Source organism: Oryctolagus cuniculus, chromosome 12 (assembly GCF_964237555.1).
Source record: "Oryctolagus cuniculus chromosome 12, mOryCun1.1, whole genome shotgun sequence".
In the NCBI taxonomy this organism is placed as follows: domain Eukaryota; kingdom Metazoa; phylum Chordata; class Mammalia; order Lagomorpha; family Leporidae; genus Oryctolagus; species Oryctolagus cuniculus.
The window spans coordinates 48,578,623-48,591,325 of NC_091443.1; the positions used below are offsets into that span (position 1 = coordinate 48,578,623).

The 12,703-nt window shown below is 36.5% G+C and overlaps 1 long non-coding RNA gene across 1 annotated transcript in view; it reads right to left on the minus strand.

The window, feature by feature from the left end:
• Positions 1-261: 261 nt before the first annotated feature.
• LOC127483806 (uncharacterized) overlaps positions 262-12,703 on the minus strand; it is a 12,635-nt gene continuing 193 nt past the window's right edge. The window contains exons 1-2 of the long non-coding RNA XR_007910515.2: positions 11,222-12,703; positions 262-518 (exon numbers count right to left, since the gene is read on the minus strand). The exon at positions 11,222-12,703 is cut by the window's right edge and continues 193 nt beyond it. This is a non-coding gene — a long non-coding RNA (uncharacterized lncRNA). The remainder of the gene's footprint in view (positions 519-11,221) is intronic.

Consider the following 12,703-nt stretch of genomic DNA (forward strand, 5'->3'; position numbering starts at 1 on the left):
CCCTCATGCCATTGAAGTTGGCCATGGATTCTCAGATATAATACCAAAAGCAGGAGCAAGAAAAGAAAAAGACAGATGAGTCTATTTCATCAAAATCAAGAATGAGTAAGTATCAGAGAGTACTATCAAGAAATTGAAATGACATCTTATAAATGGGAGATATATGCAAATCACGTCTGATAAAAGGAGTATTATCCAGAATACAAAAAGAACACACACAGTTTGAGGCCGGCGCTGTGGCTCAGTAGATAAATCACCTGCCTTTGGTGCTGGCATCCCATATGGGCACCGGTTCTAGTTCTGGTGGCTCCTCTTCTGATCCAGCTCTCTGCTGTGGCCTGGGAGGGCAGTGGAGGATGGCCCAGGTCCTTGAGCCCCTGCACTTGCATGGGAGACCTGGAGGAGGCTCCTAGCTTCTGGCTTCAGATCGGCACAGTTCCAGCAGTTGCGGCCATTGGGGAGTGAACCAGGAGATGGAAGACCTTTGTTTCTGTCTCTCCCAATCACTGTCTGTAACTCTGTCAAATGAATAAATAAAATATTTTTTTAAAAAATAAAGAACACACACAATTCAAGAAAAAGGCATGAATATACCATTTTAAAATGGGCAAAGAACTTGAGTTTTACTTTTTTTTCAAGGAAGATACAAACATAGCCAATATGAACATGAAAATGTGCTCAACATCATTGGTGACTGAGGAAATGAAAATCAAAACTACAATGAGGTAACACATCGCATCTACTGGAAAAGGTAAAACAAATTACAAAAACAATTCTTGGTAAGAATGTAGAAAAATTGGAACCCATGGACATTGCTGATGGAAATGTAAAATAATACTTCTTCTATGGGAAGTTTGGCAGTTTTTCAAAAAGTAAAACATAGGATTAACAAATGCACTAGCAATTTTACTCCTATGTAAATGTCCTACGAACACAGGGACTGAAAAAGACATTTGCATATCAGTGTTCCCTGTAACATTATTCAAGTGGTCAGAATGTTGAAACAATCTCAGTATCTATCCACAACTATCAATGGATAAACAAAGTATGATATCACAGAAAATGGAATATTATCCTGCCAAAAAGAAAAATGAAGCTCTGAACATGAATGAACCATGAAGATAGAAAGATGACTAAAATAAGGCACAAAATTACAAAAACTGTATGATTCCACTTATATGAAATATCCAAGAGAAGCAAATTCAACGTTAAATTAAAAGTTACCCAAAGGCTACATTCAGGGAAAATGGGGAGTTATTGCTTAATGGATCCAAAGGTTCTGTTTGAGGTGATGGAATGTTTTTGAAATAGAAAGTGTTGGTTGTTACATAACTTTGTGAATGTTATAATGTCACTGAATTATACACTTAAGATGGCAAATTTTATGTTATATATATTGCCATAATAAAAAGAGAATAGCTAACATTTATCAAACACTTTCAATATGCCAAACTCAATGGAAAATATTTGTATATGTATTAACTCATTCAATCCTTATTTTCCTATACTATGGTACTAAGATAATGTTCAATATATCAAACAGTCCCCCGAATATTGGTTGCTTAACACAGAAGTTCTTCTGCACTACTCTTTCACATACTAATCCAATGAAGGTATTTCTTTGACATTATGGTTCAGGGAACTGTAGTCTTATTATTACTTACAGCTGACTGATGGAAGGGCAAACATATCATCAATAAAACACACTAATTTCTTTAAATTAGTGAACCTGGAACGTTATACTTCATTTCAACTTTTATTCTGTTAGTGAGATATAGTCACATGGTTGTACTTGAATGCAAGGGTAGCTGGAAACCTTAGTGGCTGGCTGGGCAGCCATCTCTCAGTAATAACATCACACTATTAAAGAGAGAGCATAAATTTCAGTAGATGGCTAATCATCTGTATCCAGGTAATTACCATATTACCATCTTACAGATGAATAACAATCATAGAGGTATGGGTAACTTGTCTATGATCACATGGTTGGTAAAAGGAAAAAATAATATTCAAACCCAGGTAATTGATTCAAGGTTGTTACACAACCACTAAATTCTACTGCCTCAGAATCTATCTATCTATCTATCTAATCCATCTATCTACTTATCTATCAGCTCTTACAGAAAATGGTTAATGTATATCAAAGTTATTCTCATCTTCATATTATTTCCCTAATTATTATTATTCAGACATGGAGTGTCTGTTTTAAGATTTTATTTATTTATTTGACAGGTAGAGTTATAGAGAGAGTGACAAGCAGAGAGAAAGGTCTTCCATCTGCTGGTTCAATCCCCAAATGTCCACAATGGCTGGAGCTGTGCCAATCCAAAGCCAGGAGACAAGAGCTTCCTCTGGGTCTCCAATGAAGGTGCAGGGGCCCAATACTTGGGCCATCTTCTGGTGCTTTCCTAGGTCACAAGCAGAGAGTTGGATTGGAAGAGAAGCAGCCTGGACACAAACTGGCGACCATATGGCATGCCAGTGAAGCAGGCATAATAATAATCTTTAGAAATTTCAGGCAATGTGATTTTAAAATATTTATTCATTTATTTCATTTGAGAGGCAGAGAAACTGGAAAGAGGTAGAAAGCCAGGCAAGGAGAGAATTCCCACCCACTGGTTCACTCTCCCCAAATGCCTACAATGGGACAGGTTAAAGTTGGGAGCTAGGAATTCAATCCAGGCCTTCCTTATTGGTGGAAAGGATTCAACTATTTGAATCATCACCTGCTGACTTCCAGGGTGTGTAAGAGCAGCAAGCTGGATTTGGGAGTGGGGCTAGGACTAGAACCCAGGCATTCCAATATGAGATGCAGGAGTCCTAACTGACTAGTGGTCATAACCACTATACCAAATGTTTGTCCTAATATGTGATCTGTTGTATTTTATTTCTTTCATTTAGCATGCTGTATTTGAGGTTCATTCATGTTGTAGCATGTATGAGTACTTCATTCTTCTGTATAGTTAAATAATTTTCCATGGCATGACCACCACATTTTATTTTCTCATTATTTGATGGCAATTTTTGGTTATTGTGAATAATACTGGTATAATTATTCATGCAAAAGTATTTCTTTGAAAATGTGTTTTCATTTCTTGTGGGTGCATATGCCAGATTGGAATTCTGGGCCATATAGGAATTCTAAGCTTAACTTCTTAAGAAAGTACCAGTAAATGACAAAAACAGGGTGGCAAAGTACTGAGAGAAAAGAACTCCACAGAGATAGAATTTTAGAAATCTGAAAGAATCCTTGTGACTCTTCAGCTGAGTACAAATCAGCACATGCCTTAGAGCTAACTACCGAAGGATTAGAGGTATCAGTGTCTAGTGTTCACATATATGAGAATACTTCCTGTTCCCATCACATAGAATGGAAAACCTCATAATTCATTCTGCATCAGAGTATTTGGAGGTTTTCTCTCTGTTATGGAGACAAGTAATCCTAAATTAAATGGTGATCTGGTCCCACCTAATATCGCTTAAAAGTAAGATCCCAAAATATTGGACTGTTTCCAAATAACTACATTCCAGAAAATTTAAAGGGACACAAAAGTATCCAACATACAACAAGGCAAAAATCACAGAGGCTGGAAACACATTTTAAAAAATCACATGCAGAAAAGCAGTGACATTTATGTTGAATAGAAAGAGTAAAAACTCAAGAACATTCTAGAAATGACTCATGATATAATCAAAAAAGATATCAAGGCTGGCGCCACGGCTCAATAGGCTAATACTCCACCTTGCGGCACCGGCACACCGGGTTCTAGTCCCGGTCGGGGCGCCGGATTCTGTCCCGGTTGCCCCTCTTCCAGGCCAGCTCTCTGCTGTGGCCCGGGAATGCAGTGGAGGATGGCCCAAGTGCTTGGGCCCTGCACCCCATGGGAGACCAGGAGAAACACCTGGCTCCTGGCTTTGGATCAGCACAGCGCCTGCCGTAGCAGCCATTTGTGGGTTGAACCAACAGAAAAGGAAGACTTTCTCTCTGTCTCTCTCTCTCACTAACTCTGCCTGTTAAAAAAAAAAAAAAAAAGATATCAAAATAATTACCATACCTATCTTCCATAAATTCAAACAGATAGAGGATTTGTCAAATATACTAAATAGATTTTTGGAGTACAAAAAATTGATCAAAACTTAATATTTAGGGGTGAAAAAATCTACAGTGTCTAAGATGTGAAGCTTAATTAAATTCTTACCTGACTGTAAAAGTGGAAAGTTACAGGGCTAGTGACCAAAGTCACTCCTGAATAATCAAAATAGAGAGTCATGACTTCATAATCAAATTGTAGACCAACTCCCTGGAAAGGAATCTTGTGAAAGGTATTTTATTTTATTTTTATATTTTAATTTGCTGGTAATTTAATTTAAAAAATTGATTTATAAAAAGGCAACAAATTTCAAGTATATCTTATATACAATTTAAAGAGCATAATGATACTTCCTACCCTCCCCTTCTTCTCCCTGACATTCCCCTTTTCTTATTTTTCTTTTAATTCTTATAATGACATATTTTCAATTTTCTTTATAATCACAAGCTTAACCCTCCACTGAATCAAAAATTCAACAAATAGTAAGTAGAAAAACCACTATTCCTCAATAGTATAGACAAGGGCTATAAATAATAATCAAATTTCAATCTCAAAACTTCAGTTTCACTTATATACATTACATTTTATTTTGTGCTATGTATATTAGTTACCACAAATCAGGGGAAACATACAATATTTGTCTTTTTGGGACTGGCCTATTTCACTAAGCATAATGGTCTCCAGTTGCAATCCCTTTGTTACAAAAGAAAATATTTCATTCTTTTTATGGCTGAGTAGTATTCCATCATTTATCCAGTCACCAGTTGATAGACATCTAGGTTGATTCTATATCTTAGCTATTGTGTGTTGAGTTGCTATAAACATGGGAGTACAGGTAACTCTTTCATATGATGATTTCAGTTCTTCTGGGTAAATTTCCACAAGTGGAATAGCTGGATCATATGACAGACCTATTTTTAGATTTCTGAGGAATCTCCACAATGTCTTCTATAACGATTGTACTAGTTTATATTCCCACCAACAGTGTATTTGGTTATATTTTTTCCCACATCATTGCCAGCATTTATTTTTTGATTTTTGAATGATAGGGAGAGAGGTATTTTAGGATTGGATTTGTCATAAAAGCTACTAGATCCTCACTGAAACGTGGAGATGGACTCCATTTGGATCACATTTTGACCTACAATTTCTCTCTTTCCCTGTCTATCTTATCTTCTTACTCTGGGCTTGCCTAGCCGGTTCCCGTAATTGTGTTGGCTAATAACCTTAATATTGCTATAACTATGTATATATTTTTTAAAATAAAAAGTGGAAAAGCATATTTACCCTACTGATCTTTTTTTCTCTGGTTGAAGTATGACTGCTACAGTCTAAAAGAGGTTTAAGACACATATAAACCATTTGCAATTTGGGTAAGAGTTTTAAAAAATATACAATTTATTAGATTACTGAGGAAATATAAACACTAACTAGATATTTGGCAACATTAAGGAGTTTCTGAAATTATTTTTAATATAAAAGATGGCACTTTGGATATATTTTTTAAAGTCTATAATATTTTCAGAAGAAAAATGATAAGACAGTTAGAATTTGTTTCATAATTACCCTGTGGGAAGGATTATAAGAGTCACAAGATTGGTCAGTCGATATTCTGCAAGGTAAGTGTCTGGTACTTGAGATTAATGACACTAGTCTACCTCCTTTTTCAATGTTCCACATTTTCCGTAATTAGATGTTAAAATAAAAATTAAAAACCAACAGTTCACAAATGCTTACACTTGAGAATATAAGACTAAGTAAAAATAAACTATATGGATTTACTAATTTTTGTACCCCATACTATACACACAAGGCAGAATAGCTGTACCAGTCTGTTCATGACTTCCTCATTTCTCCCCCCACCACATAAATATATTCATACACCCATATCTTTCTAGGTCCATATTCACTTAATTATCTGCATGTAAAATGTACATTTCTATAAGTAAACTTTATTTACTGTCAGTTATATGAACTGAAACATATGTAACAAAATTTACAATTACATGATGTAAATTAGGCACCTCTGCCCTATCATAAAATGCCTACACAAAGAAAACAAAATGTTTTTATCAAAGCAAAATCTAGAAATGTGTATGATTACCCAATCTAAGAAAAGCACAAGCATGCCAATTTCTTTTTGAATTTACAAACACAAGTAACATTGTTATGAGACAAATGGAACTTTTTATTATTTGTCTTATAATAAACAGTGGAAACAGAAAACTACATTAGAAGGAAGCCTTGGCCAAAGACATTATAAGCTTGTCTAGAAGTCAAGAGGGACTACAGCTTATTTTAGCAGTAGAAGTAAACAAATAGGAAATTTGAATAATCTGTAATGTAAACTATTCCTTGATGCTATCTGTGAGTCTGCTGTTTATCAATTGAAGCTGTAGTTCATTATATTTAAAATGCTTCCTCTAACTTCATTCACTTCATTTTTTTCTATACAGTTCCTATCAGCAAAGGAGTCATCCTATCAAAATGACTGTTTCCATGTGAAAATTGTAAAAAAAAAATATTTTAAAATTTTCTTCCACCACTTTCTCCCTCTATTCTTTTGTTATGTTTTGTTTTCATTACTGTTGTTAGCTTCTTTTTTTCTTTCTTTTTTATTTTCTGATTTTATTCTAGCTCTGGTCTTAATCTCTGGTCTTAGCTTGCTAAGAAAAATATAGGTATAGAAGCTGTAGGGATGTCCTAATTTATTTGAACACAACATAATGATGGTAAAGAGTGAATTATGATAAATATTACCACCATTTCACATGCGGAGAAATTGCTGGATAAATAATCTGATGAATCAAAAAGATCATTAGTTTATAACTGGCAGATCTACAAAAATTCACAGTTCTTCAGCATAATTAGAGTGATCAAGATTTACTCTGCAAATTGGGACAATTTTGAGAACATTAACAATAGCTCTGGCGTATCTGGTGTAAGGAGTATATTGGGCATATGAAGACGTACAGTTGCCCTATATATGGCTGAAGGTATGAGTATTTTACTGATGGAACAGACAAGTGATTTACACTTGCTTGATAGACGAAAACTAGTGAATAATTGCCTTGTTAATCTGCTTTTGTAGTATTTTTAAAAGTTTTATTTACTTCAAAGGCAGAGCAACAAAAGAGTGCCTGAGGACCCAGAGATTTCCATCTACAGGTACACTCCCCCAAAGCCCACAACAGCCCTGCCTGGGCCAAGTTGAAGTCAAGAACCCGAAGTCCATCCAGGTTTCCCACATGCGTAGTAGGGATCCAAGTACTTGAGCAGTTACCTTTTGCCTATCTGGGGTGCTCATTAGCTGGAAGCTAGATTGGAAGCTGAGGCTCCATTTGAGCTCAGGCACTCTGATATGGGATGTGTGTGTCTCTAGCAGTGCCTTTACCACTGAACCACAATATCTGACCCTGTAATAGTCCAATTTTTGGATCTTTATTCCCTTTTCCCTCCCTCCCTCTCTCCCTTCCTTCCTTCCTTCCTCTCTCCCTACTCTCTTCCTCCCTCCCTTCCTCCATCCCTCCCTCCCTCTCTCCCCTCCTCCCTCCCTCCCTCCCTTCCTTCCTCCTTCCCTCCCTCTCTCCCTTCTTGCTTTTCCCAACCCTCTTTCTCCTCCTACCCTTTCTATTTCCCTTCCCTCCCTCCCTCTCCCCCTTCTTCTTCCCTCTCTCTCCACCTCTTCTCTCTTTCCCCTTCCTTCCTTCCTTCCTTCCTTCCTTCCTTCCTTCCTTCCTTCCTTCCTTCCTTCCTTCCTTCTTCTTTCCCTTTGCTGTATCTCAATATCATTATCTTTGTTTTTACTACAGCAATTTTTCACATCAATACAGTTTAAAAGATGAAACTGTCATATTTTGACTCATGATTCCAAGAAAATATCTTCAACATATATTTTAAGGAAAGAATTTACAGTGCAAAAATATAGACAACAGGTATATTATCTATGCGTTTTATCACTTCAGCCTTGTATTCCTTTGCTTATTATTTCCCCCTTATGCTTAACAGCAGATATTCAAAATGTATATTACTATCTCATTTAAAACAGATGTTAAGGCTAATTGTATGTGTTTCAATTTTGATATTTTCCTTGTTAGAGTCTATTAGTGATAGCAATTATAATCATATGTAGATTTTAGAGAGAGATCTTACAGACCATCTATCAATTCTCATATTTTTCAGAAGAAATTGAGAAGCAGAGTAATTCATAATTCTAGGCCACATAGTTAGTTGGGGGAAGAGTCAGAACCAGACTATCAGTGCAGAAGTTCTTTGTTACCTGCATTCTACAATAATTTTAGACATAATGAATTTCAAAGATGGTAGAGGTTCCCCTATATCATTTAGTCAGCTCCCCCTAATGTTTGCATTTCTATGGTACAATTATCACGAAAGTTCTTTTTATTGCACCATGAAAACTGTAGTTCAGATTTATTGTCTTTGAAGTACAGAAAGTTGAATTTTACAACTTTTGGAAGAGTTCTGGATTAAGTTAATGACAAGCTGCAAACCAAGGAAACATACTCAGTTTCAAAAATCTTGGATTTCTTTCTAATACTCTTTATCTATAGATGGAAAGTTGAGATTTGGAGAATCTGAAATAATACTGAAAACATATTTATGTGCCTATATAAATTAATGTGAGGTTTCATAGACTGTTTCATAAACTTATTCACCAACAGTGAATTTATATTATTAAATACACAAACATAAAATATGATGGAATTTTAGAAAAGATGAAGTTCAGTAAATCACTTCTCTAATAGTGTAATCCTGAGAAAGTTTTCCTAATTGATATTTTTATTTATAGAACTTGTTATGAAAACCCTGGGACAGGTGATGTACCAGTACTCTTTTGGTAAATATATATGCTCCTGTTTTCCTTTTGCTGTACTGAATGAAAATCAGAATACCTAAATTCATTCATTCATTATGCCATGGTGTCTTGAAAAACTAAAAATGTTTCTTAAGGGTAAAGAAAACATAAATTATTCAGGGTTTTCACAATTAAAACTCGGTTACAATGTTTGGATTGTAAACGTTATACAATTTTTTTTCAGTGACTTAAGCTTTCCAAATTCTTTTATAACCATTATTGTTTCTCAACAATGCCTTGTATTAACAGATAAACTTCTCATGTTCCTTTTTCCAAAATTTATGTTCATCCTTGTAGCAAGCTAGTAGTGCCCTGTCATTTTAGTGCACACAGGCCTGATTTTCCTTAAGACAGGGGATGCTCCACCGAGAGTGTTAATTCCCTAGTATCTTTAGCCTGTGTAAGGGCTGAGCAAACTCCAGCCGCTTTAAAGTCCTCAGAAAAAGACTGCAGCGCTGGCGATTGAAGACTGGCGAGCATGTATTGAATTAAGCCCCTAGGAATAGGTCTGAATCAAAGGCTAAGGGAATTGGTATATACATATACCTCAGCTTTTTCATACGTCATGGGATAGTTCTGAGGTGTTTTAAACTGTTTCCCAGGAAATCCCAGTGAGATCAAGCTCTGTGTATTTTCAGGGATGACTTGCTTGGCAATTCACCTTTTCCTTCCTTCTGTCTCTCCTGTCTTACTTCCCAGAGTCCCTGCTGTGTTTTTCGATATCGCTTTCAAAATATACTACCTGCACTTGAATCCCTAACTCAAGGTCTACTTCCAGTGGGACATAAATTGAGAAAATACTTTCCCAAAGCATCACCATTTACATTCCTTAGTAACAGGATTGTTGGTAGAACAGGCTAGAGTATAGACACAAATGAATGGGTTTAGGAAAAGCTGTGGATACCAACTCTCTGTGCTTTCTTTTGGAAGCCAATCATTATTACAGAAAACAGGTTATCTTACATATATGTTACCCAGCCTGAAATAGGAAAAGAACCATTAAAAAATCAATAAAGATTGGTAATTTTGTTCTTCATATTAGATTTTCTATCATAGTTGTTTTTAAAAATAGTTGTGAAATAATTACTAATGAAAAGCACACAATTGTGTCTTAAGGCGTTAGAGCATATTAAGTCAGCAGTGCTTAATTGCTTGGTTAATTAAAAAAATTTTATTTATTCTTAGAGACTTAAAGGTGAAATGCTACTATTGGATGGAAAAGTTTATTCAAAAAACAACTTATTTTTAACATAAAATATATAACATTATAATAAATAGAACTGGTACAGTTTTTATTTATGCAGTTTATTGGTTGATACAAAATGCAGAAACAGGTAAAATGTCTAATTTATGTCTATTTAATCAGAATTGTAGGGGTATATACAATAAGAATAATATAATGTATAATGTAACAACAACAATAAAATACACTAAGAAACAGGGACTTAATTACAATGTACTCTATGACAGGTTTCATTGACCAAATCAGTGTAACTGACTAACTAGGTGTTGGATAGTCTCTGCTGTTCCTGGTATACTATAGCTAGGCAACTACTGAGCATTCAATTCACATTAGAAAATCCTATCTTCTGCTCTGGGATCCTTGTGGTGATAGGCAGCATTTAAGTATTAAGTCCAAAGAAAGAAATAAGAGAAGGGTCAAGTAGGTAACACAATAAATAAACAGTGTGATTATACCTCAATAAGCGTGTATCTATAAGGCAATTCAACTTAGTTCATTTTCAATTTTACTTAAACATGGAAATGAAAATTATTTTCTAAACAATTTTAGAGGTATTTTTAGAAATTTGTTACACTCAGGCTTTCATCTCTAAGTTCAGTCTTTCCCCTCTTCCAGACTACGTTTTTCTGGATGCTTCGCCCAAGCTTAATGTTACACAGCTTTGTCTCCAGTCTTCTACTGTTTTAAAACAATCTACAGCCAAACACCAGCCCTCTTCTGATTTTTCATTTAAAAGTATCCTTACATATTTTTTGTGCACTTCATCGAGCACTTTGATTGCACAATATCTGGCATCGGTCTTTTATTATCTTGACTACCACATACTTACTCCAAACACTGTTTTTTTTTTTTTCCCTTCATCACAGTTCCAATCTTTTTAAGCCCAATTCTGTGTATAAATCCTCTTTATTCTGGTCATGAAGGCTGTATCCTGGTTTCCTATGACAGTATACATTAGATCAAAATTCTGGGCTTTCCTTCATAGATCTTTACCAATATGCGCTAACTTACCTTGTTTTCTTTTCTTTCAGATCTCAGTGTTATGTTCTTTCCTGATGGAGGCAGATGTATTTTTCATGTAGCAGATAAACTTTTAGTCTCAAACTAAACCCTCTCTCTTCCTCTATCAGTAGAGGAATCTATGTTTCATCTATGTTTCATCACTTAAAAGCCACCAGAAACCCCAGCGCCTCCAATATGCTTCTTCCAATAAAGGACACTGAGAGCAGGGTTAAGTATTCTTTTCTACTCCCTTTTTGATCTATCAGAAATTAGTATTTATTCTGTTTGGTTGTGCTTTCAGATAGGCACGCATTTCTTCATTAAGATATATAGTGATAGCGAGATCCGTTCTTAAACTGGCTCAGTATGAAAGCCATCTTCCAGGTTGAAGTGCTATAGTGCAAACTACGCAAAGCGAACATCTTCATTACAGAAATCTAGGGACTACGCTTACATCTTTCCACAGTTTCCGACACATTTCCACGTATACAATCTCAACTGACTTCAAGGAATTGTGAAAGTTGGAGTATCAGTGCCTGCTTTAGGCGGGGAGGAACCGGGGAGCTGCAGTGGACTGTAATATTCAAGACGCCAGACTGGAGTCTGGAAGACCTGAGTTTGAATTATTGCTATATTAGAACTGTGCGACTTTGGTGGGGAGGGAGTCACTAGTATCTTTAAACCCAAGCTGCCCTATGAAATGGAAATAGGAATAACTGTGCAATGCACCGCACGTCATGCAAATGGTATGTAAGGCGGGTTGTCTGCCACGTGGTAAACAATACATGGTAACATGTTTACAGAGATGTGCCCAAGACGCACTTTTCAAACAGCCTGCAAGGACCCGAAACCAGGATTTCAGACTCCGAGGTCCATGCTCTCCTAATCCCTGCTTCCTAGCACAGAGTTTAATTAAACTACCAACTTGATGGATGACCTTGGGCCAAATACCTCGCTGAGTCAGTTTACTCATCTGTAAAATGCAGGACTTGATTTAGATCATCTCTAAGGTCCTTTCACAGTCTATTTCGGCTACATTGGATTTTTTCCCCCCTCGCCTCTAGTGTGGTAGGGCTGAGGTTCAGGTTCGTGATGTATCCACGACCTGTATAATCAAAAGCTGTGCACTTCGCCTTTTTTTTTTTTTTTTTTTGTCCTCCCAGCCGCACCTCGCTCAGTATTTACTCCCTTGTGCGCATTCAGCTGTTGCCTCTGTCTGTCTGGAGTCTGCCCACCTGCGCCCGGTGGAGCGGAGACCCGCATCTACTTTTCTTTATTTACTATATCCCTGCTGGATTGAAGGCGGCAGTGACGCGCTACATCCCTTCCCGGTGTCACACAGCGCGCCCGAGAATTCCTCCTTGGATGAAATCGCCCCGTGGAAAACCGCCCGTGAGTGGGATGCTAAGTATGTCTGTCACCGAACTCTGACACACACAAACTAGCGCACCCAGAGGCAAGTCCTGCGAGCATTCACTTCAGGTTCTCGCC